This window comes from Eurosta solidaginis, chromosome X (assembly GCF_040869045.1).
Source record: "Eurosta solidaginis isolate ZX-2024a chromosome X, ASM4086904v1, whole genome shotgun sequence".
NCBI classification, from domain to species: Eukaryota; Metazoa; Arthropoda; class Insecta; order Diptera; family Tephritidae; genus Eurosta; species Eurosta solidaginis.
Window position 1 is genome coordinate 191,034,575 of NC_090324.1, and position 8,698 is coordinate 191,043,272.

Consider the following 8,698-nt stretch of genomic DNA (forward strand, 5'->3'; position numbering starts at 1 on the left):
TTTCCGCCCATCGCACCACCCTACTGGTAACCAGCGTGACGACACGGAACCGCGTCCGTTCCGCTCGTCACGACAGTTCACTGGGAAGGCGGCCCCTAATAAGATGCGCAACAACCATCGAGCTCTCGTGAGGTAACAACAAACCCCCACTGGCTTCAGGAGTGGTAGACTCCGGGACAATTTAGCGGCATCGACTATAACTCGTGCATTGATAGCCATCGCGCCGACAGCCATCGTCCGAATTGAGGCAGGAGGTCGTTTACACCTGGTCCGCGCCCTGTTAGATGCCTGCGCTCCCACCAGCATTATCGATGCCAATCCGCACGTCTTTCGAGGTGCACCGTCGTTCTTCGAGGGAAGTATGGGGTAGCGGGAAAGATCACGACCCAAGCTACCAAAATAGCAAACTATGCCAGGTTAAACCCCACGGCAAATCTGGACCCGTCGGTAGCGGCCCCATTCCAATTCATGAAGCTGGCCGATCCGACATTTTACCGATCGTCCCCAGTGTTGCTCACTTTGGGCGCCGACGTCTACGCCAGTATTATGGTCGGAGGCACACCCACGTCGACTGTCGGCGGGCTCCTCACCCAAGCCACAATTTTCGGCCTCGTCGTGTCTGGAGCCCACCCCATATGAAAACTTTAATTATACCATAAGGTGCATTTTAAACCAAGCAACCCCACGTACTTGAATACTAACGCTTTTCTTTTTCATCCACAGTTCAGCGAGGCTGCATTACTGCGAGCACGGATGTCCGCCGGAGATCGTACTTATGATCCAAATATACATACATATCATAGTTTTAATTTATTTAGTTTATCCTGCCTTGGGAAGGTTGCTGGCGTACTCACCAGTTTTTTTTTCTTTTGCTCTTTCGAGTTGCTCGCCGCAAGGGGGCCGGCATGTTTAGGCCACCAGCCTAAATATTCGCTACCACCCTAATGAACATTTTTTGGCAATATTATTATTTACCGGTAACGGCCCACCCCTGCCGAGCGCTAACTTCAAAGGGGAAAACTCGACGAAAGTTGGCTATCGGCAGGTGGTGCGGACCTTTTTCGTTTTTAAATCTTTCTTTCTATTTTGGAACGTTCACGAGCCAGCAGCCAGCCCCAGGTGAGTAGTATAAACCAACCATTTTCACACATTTTCCATTTTTTACTAAGTGCGAATTCCATTGTAATTAATATTTGAAAATTAATAATTTGCATAAATGTGAATTTTCCAAGTGCACAGTGAATTGGTGATTTAATAGATATATGTATATAGCTTTTCCGCATCATAATTGCGCTCATTTGAAAGCATTTGAATTAATAAAATTATAATTCTACGCTGTGAATTGCCAAGTGTAAACTTCTTATATCTTAACTATTTGCACTTCCTTTTTAATTTCTTTCTGCACTTTTGCATATTAAATCGGAATTGCTATTTATATTGTGAAATAATTAGTTTGTGAGAGTTTTATTTTTATAAACACATATCGTAGCTCGTCGCTAATACCTTCCTTTATATTTTATAAATAAACAATAATAAATTGTGATTACTCGATATTAACTCTCCCTTTTTATTTTTTTCATTTGCGTGCGAACGCGCCCCACGACACGGGTGCCATATTCCCCCGCAACACAAGGACTTTATGTTTTTTCTTCCTTCAATTTTCCTTATTAAATTTTTTGATTTCTAAAATTTTTTCTTAACACACCTTAAGTAAATTTTTTCTTTTTTTGTGTTGTATGTTGTATGGTTGTATGTATCTTTGTTCAAATCTTTTGTCTTTCACTACCCTAACGTGTATTACTTTATTTTTTTTTATGTACACCAGCGTATGTGCGTATTTATGTGTGTTTCTTGATTAAACACTTTCATTTTTTATAAATTAAATATATTTACAGAAAATTGTCTTTTCCGTTTCTTCCCTTTTTTCCTCGTATTTCAGATTATGTGTAGTATTTGTATGTAGAATTTTTTGTTTTTTATTAACTTTTTGATTTCTCAATTTATAATTTTTTTTCACACCTTAATGTTTTGTTTTTTGTGCACATATATGTATATATGTTTAAATAATTTCTATTTGTTACACTTTTTTTTTGTGTTCGTACCGACCGCGATTATTTGTATAAAATAGCTTTTAATTTTTGTAAAGAAATTTGTGTTTTTTAATTACTTTTATTTTTTCGTGTTTGTTTTGGTCGCTGGCCTTTCAACACAAAAGGACCATGTATAAAAATCTACCACTGCACTAGCCACTTTATTAATAAAAGGAGGGCACACGGGTTTAAGTTGTGTGTTTTTTATTTGAAATGTAAAACTTTTATAATACACAACAAGTTATATAAAAATTTATTTGTTTAAATATTTAAAGCAAATAAAAAAATGAAATATTTGCGCGACAGCGGACGGGCGATAAAAAAATGATTGCGGCTAGGCGATGCGTCCGATCGGGTAGTTTTAGATAAACTAAAAAATATTAAGAGAGTGAGCGCGGTGGTGGTTGCAGCCACAGCTGAGATGCACTGTATGCGCTTGGCCGCAATGGCCGGGTGTTGCCAGACGGAGGGGGCGGACTTAGTCCGAAAACTGGATCATGTCTTCAACAGGCTATTTGCGATACCTTACCTAGACGTAGTGACCGGCGGTGTACAAACTTTCCGACTGAAGAAATGGAAAATGGGAATTTCAACTTTTGCCACTTGCACTGCTCCTGTTATGTGGAGCTTATTCTGCACCCGTAGTTCTTCACCGCACTTTCACATTTAACGATTGCCCCCAGGTGGTTAAAAAAGTACAACAACAATTCGAGAAGGCACGCAAAGATTTAATAGCAAAAGGTTTTGTTTTCCGCGAATGACTTTAAAATATACTAAGCTTGATTATTTTTATAGGTTATCCAATGCATACATGTTGAATATTTCAGAACAAAAAGTTATTGCAGCCCTCAATAAATGTGAGCAGAAATTGTACGGAAGGTTAGGACACTGCATTTTAAGCTCCGCAATTTATATATGGCAGTGAAGTCGGAGGTTCGTAAGTTTTGTGATGAACGTAATTAATGATTGTTTTGTTTCGAATCGGCAGAAGGTCTTCATAACTTAGCCTTGCTATTTTTATGAATGTGTTTGGTAATTATACTTGGTGTTTAAGTTCAACTTTCCTCTTGTTAATTGTTTAATTTTATGTCCGATTCGTTTTACGAAGAGATGCCCGATTCATTCGATGAAGAAAAAGAGAGGGATCTGAGAGCGTATGCTGGAAGGAGCCAAGCGGCTATAGGGGGCTACAATACTTGAAAACTAACCCCAAATATATCATCAATGAAAGGAAAATTGTACGGTACATGTTTGGTAAGCCTTGTCTTTCTAATAAATATAACTCCAAAATAAACAGTGAAGTTTAAAACGGTAAAAATTGGGATGCAACGTAACACAAACACCTTTATATAAAAGCAGTTCAAACGGTCTCCTCTTCTGCCGTATATACCATGCTTTAAAACGGGTTTGATATTGGGAACTGTGGGAAAAACTCATCTGCAAATTTTACATGAAGACGACCCCCATATGAATTGCCCACTAGTATTTATGATTCGACTGCCTACCGTTTCTAGTAAAGTATGGTTCACATAGCTTTCTTGATGGAAGGCTTGAAGTTGATATAGAGTGTTATATGGGCATCCGCTATAAGGTAATATTCCGCTTAGACAAAGATATAGCGGAGAGTTTGTTTTTGTTGTTGCTGTCGTAATAACCTCCAAAACCATTCCAAGAGCTTTGTGGTAATCTGCAATGAAGGGTGCGTCTATACTATACTGCATAAATAAGTAGGCAATACTAGTATACCCAACCCTCCCCTCCGTGGCCGTTGGGTGGAGATTCCACTGTCACTTATCGTACCTTTTTCACCATATTGTGTGGGAGCATGCGCGTTGACGTCAGAACCTGAAGCTCTATTAGGGTGTGGAGTCAAATTGTAGGGGTGCTTTCTACCACGGTACGTGCTTATGCGTACGTGGGTGGATTCCACTCATACCTTTTGGTTCGTGAAAAAATCCCACCGTTAAGGCGACGGCTTTTGGATTGATATACAACAAAGGCTGTTATGTTTGTGAGGATTAACAACACGATTTTTACCCTTTGTTACCTGGCTGACTGTTTGGGTGGTGAAGAGCGGCGGCAAGCAGGTATGCTTGCGGACCCAGATTAGCTCGTCGTCTTGGGCGGGATATCGCTTCACCGACCTCACCCGCAGCCACATGAACAAGGAAGGGTTCATACCTGCAGGTGTTGTAAAAGAAGGGAAGCTGAAAAAGATGGAAACATACGTGAGGGGCAAAGTTAGGAGGAGGAAAAAGATGAAGGCCTGTCCTCTCAGGTGGAGTCTACCCTCCCTCTGCAGTGCAACTTGCACCGCACCGTGGGCACTGTGCTGACTCTTGTTTACTTACAGTGCCACCAAACCTGACATTGGTCTGTGTGTCCTCATTCGGTCATTTCCCTACTACTCACCCTAACCTAACCTAACCACGCACAAGCGCAGCACCAACGCCAATATTCGAACCTAGCCCTGCATTATTAAAGTTTGACGATTTCTGCCATACATTCCGTATAACTTATTAACAACTCAGATATTTCCGAACCTGTGTTTTGATGCCTAGTTATTAAAACTCCAGCTTGTAAGGCATACAAAAAAAAAAAAAAAACATCTGGTGGTAAAAAGAACTATGAAAAAAAATTTTAAATAAAAGAATTGTTTAGCCCAAAGTGGTCTACGTAATAGCTGGATCTTGATTGTTGCAATATTCAAAAAGAGGATCCGCGGGTGTGAGTTAGGCGTGCATAAAAAATAAAAATTACAACATGTGTACTTGCCCTGCGGTATGCAGGGGGCTGGTAGACATGCCTGTGAGTTGAGGTGTTTTTCGTAAAAAAAGAAAATCGCAAACTTATATTTAAAAGTTTATATAAAAAAACAATTCATAGGCAGGGAAACTCAAAATTTTAAATTTTTGAGTTAGTCACTCTGCTAGTGATAGGAAGGAAAAGGGAGCATATGTAGAGTGGACTAAATAAAAGGAACTAGAAAAGAAAAATAGTTATGACTTCGCAAAAAGGCAATACTAACAGATAAATGTCACAAGGCAAGGAAATGAAACGAAACGTGAAAGACAAACATTGAACTCAAGCAAATTGAAGGTGTACGAAAATTTAAGAAAATGATACGAAAAAATGGATTTTTTTTTCTTACCTTCTTTTTTTTTCAACTAAAAAAAAAAGGAACTCCTTTATGCCCTACACCTCGTCTTTCCTCAATATTTAGACCATTGCGTGCAATTAGAAAAATGAAATGAAAATTAAGACCTTGTGAATAGTAAGCAGATGGGAAGTTAGAAACGGAAGCTAAGTAAAAAACAACGAAGAAGATATTTGCCCCAAAAAAGGAAATTTCCCCAAGAACTACTTAAATAGATGTTAACAATGCAATGAATACAAATATTTCAGAAAATTACGTATTTAAAAAGAAGGAAACACCTGGAATCTGCTTCTCCTGTATGGTGTTGTTGTTGTTATGGTGACATGTTTGAGGTAGCCTGCTTCAGATGTTGCTGGTTTTTGCGTTCACGGTGTTCGGTGGGATTGTATCTACCACGATGATATTCACTGTTGCCAAAAAGTGTAGCGTCTAGGGATCAGTGGGGAATGTTGTATAGGCCGTTGTTGTTGCTGTTCTTGCTAAATTTTCCTTGAACTTGGTGTGGTGTTTGTGTTGATGTGCGTGTTTCAAATATCGCCCTGTTGTGAATTTGCGTGTATAATTTGCATGAAAGAGTGTATTTCCAGTGTGGGATCTGTAGTAGTTGTTGTGTTGACCGCCACCTATTTGGGCCTTTTTGCTGCCAACGATTCCGGGTTTTAGCCACCTTTTTCCCGATGCTAGTGCCCAGTGTGCTATTTTCGCAAATTAAAAATGATCTGGTACAAAAAAGACAAAACAAAAAAATTTATTAGTTATATAAAAAAAATTATTCATGAAATACAGGTTACATTATAGACGTATGCATACTTATTTGACTGCTTTATCTCCTCACCTGCATATATATATACATAAAAACTTTTCGCGGACTTTTCTGGCGCTTTTAAATAACGCGCACTAAAAACTGTTAACCCTTTAAAAAGGTATTACTACTTGGCGCTTCACTTGCACTGGGCACTGTTACGGTCAACTTTCACCTATACATGTTCAACTTTCTTCTCGGCTTTCCCGTATTTCCGTTTATGCGTCCACGCAATCATACACTCACATGTTCACACATAAACGCTTATACAAACTAACATTAACATACTTAACAAAACAACACAAACACATAGATACATAGCATTCGTGCCTTGACCGCTCACGCTGATTCATTCACACGCTCATACATTCATACACTTAAACGCTTACACAAAAGGGCCCATTACTGATACAGATATTTAGTTCGTGTCTTGGCTCCAATGTTGCTACGTCATCAGCAACATCGTATCTACTCCAGACACAATGTTGCCATTTTGCTGTAACAACCGACGTTGCAACACTGCGGCCAACACACGAAGCTGGACACATCACACGTAGTCACAGATACATCCTGCCATTCACTCGAACCAAGGCTGTCGTTACAGGCTCTCAACAGCCGATGGTGCCTGCAATATGGAGCGTGTGCGTAAAAAAAAATTCAAACGCAGCCTGCAACATTTTGTTTCCCGTCTAACGTGTGGCCTCGACCCATCACTCAATGCCGGGCTTAGCGTCACTACCATTACCTAATTCCGTTAACTACAGACTAACAATCGGTTGATACCTCTACTCAATCTACTTAATCCTATATCACAGATACTGCTCTACGTAGCTAATAGTAAATAAAATATCACAGATAATAAAACTTAATAAAAAATATAAAATAAAATATCACTGGTAGTAACAGAAGGATTAATTAAAATAAAATATCACAAAACATATAGTCAAGTAAAAAAAATGGATAAATAAAAAAATCTAAATAAATACAAAAATAATCAAATAAATAAAAAAGTAAAGAAAAATAAAAATAATTTAATAAAATAATCACATACGTCAATAAGTTAATAAATAAAATACAACAATAAATAAATAAATAAACTACGTCAATACATAACACAGAACACAGGCAAAACATTGCACAAAGGTACTAGCACTACAAAAAAAAAATATATATTTTGCAAAAATATCTTTAGCGTGGTATACGCCGATCTTTTTCTCATTGCTGTCGCCAAGCTAATACATCGAATTCCCGATTACATTTAAAACGATACATTTAATTTGTTTCGGGGCTAGCTTGGCATTATAGTTGTCCATTTGTGAACTTTGCTTAAAGTTTCGGCGATATACCACTTGTCCAATATTAACATCTCTACTTCTAGTGTCGTATACCTTTTGGCTTCTTTCATGGGCCAACTTCAGCTCTTTCATAACTTTATTCCTAATCAGTTGCAGTTTGTCACTTGGAGCCTCTACCTCGCAATCAACTCCTTTACCGCTGCCAGCTTTCGGTATAGCTCATATGATGCAGCATGCAGCGTGAAAAAATTTAATTAAAATATTCTTCTTTATTTTTCAAAAAATTTCCACTTTTTATATTTTTTTGTTTTTTTCTCAAGGTGTTTAGGCCACCAGCCTAAATATTCGCTACCACCCTAATGCACATTTTTTGGCAATATTATTATTTACCGGTAACGGCCCACCCCTGCCGAGCGCTAACTTCAAAGGGGAAAACTCGACGAAAGTTGGCTATCGGCAGGTGGTGCGGACCTTTTTCGTTTTTAAATCTTTCTTTCTATTTTGGAACGTTCACGAGCCAGCAGCCAGCCCCAGGTGAGTAGTATAAACCAACCATTTTCACACATTTTCCATTTTTTACTAAGTGCGAATTCCACTGTAATTAATATTTGAAAATTAATAATTTGCATAAATGTGAATTTTCCAAGTGCACAGTGAATTGGTGATTTAATAGATATATGTATATAGCTTTTCCGCATCATAATTGCGCTCATTTGTAAGCATTTGAATTAATAAAATTATAATTCTACGCTGTGAATTGCCAAGTGTAAATTTCTTATATCTTAACTATTTGCACTTCCTTTTTAATTTCTTTCTGCACTACTGCATATTAAATCGGAATTGCTATTTATATTGTGAAATAATTAGTTTGTGAGAGTTTTATTTTTATAAACACATATCGTAGCTCGTCGCTAATACCTTCCTTTATATTTTATAAATAAACAATAATAAATTGTAATTACTCGATATTAACTCTCCCTTTTTATTTCTTTCATTTGCGTGCGAACGCGCCCCACGACACGGGTGCCACATTCCCCCCGCAACATTTGGTCCTTCGAGCCGGATATGAACCAGCGACCTATGGTCCTTACGCGCCGAGGAAATTAATATTCAGACGCATACTTCAAAATCCCATTTTTTTTTTTTTTTATTTATTATATCCAACAACATAAAAACCAGCGAAAACACAAAACAAGCGAGCACACATACAGCCACAAATCATCACATACAGTCTATTGACGTCGAGATCACATCATACAGTCCATTATCACTCATACAGTCCACTAATATCATCGTCACGACATCACATACAATCTTATCATCATCATACTCATCAGTCAAAGTCCATCAGCAA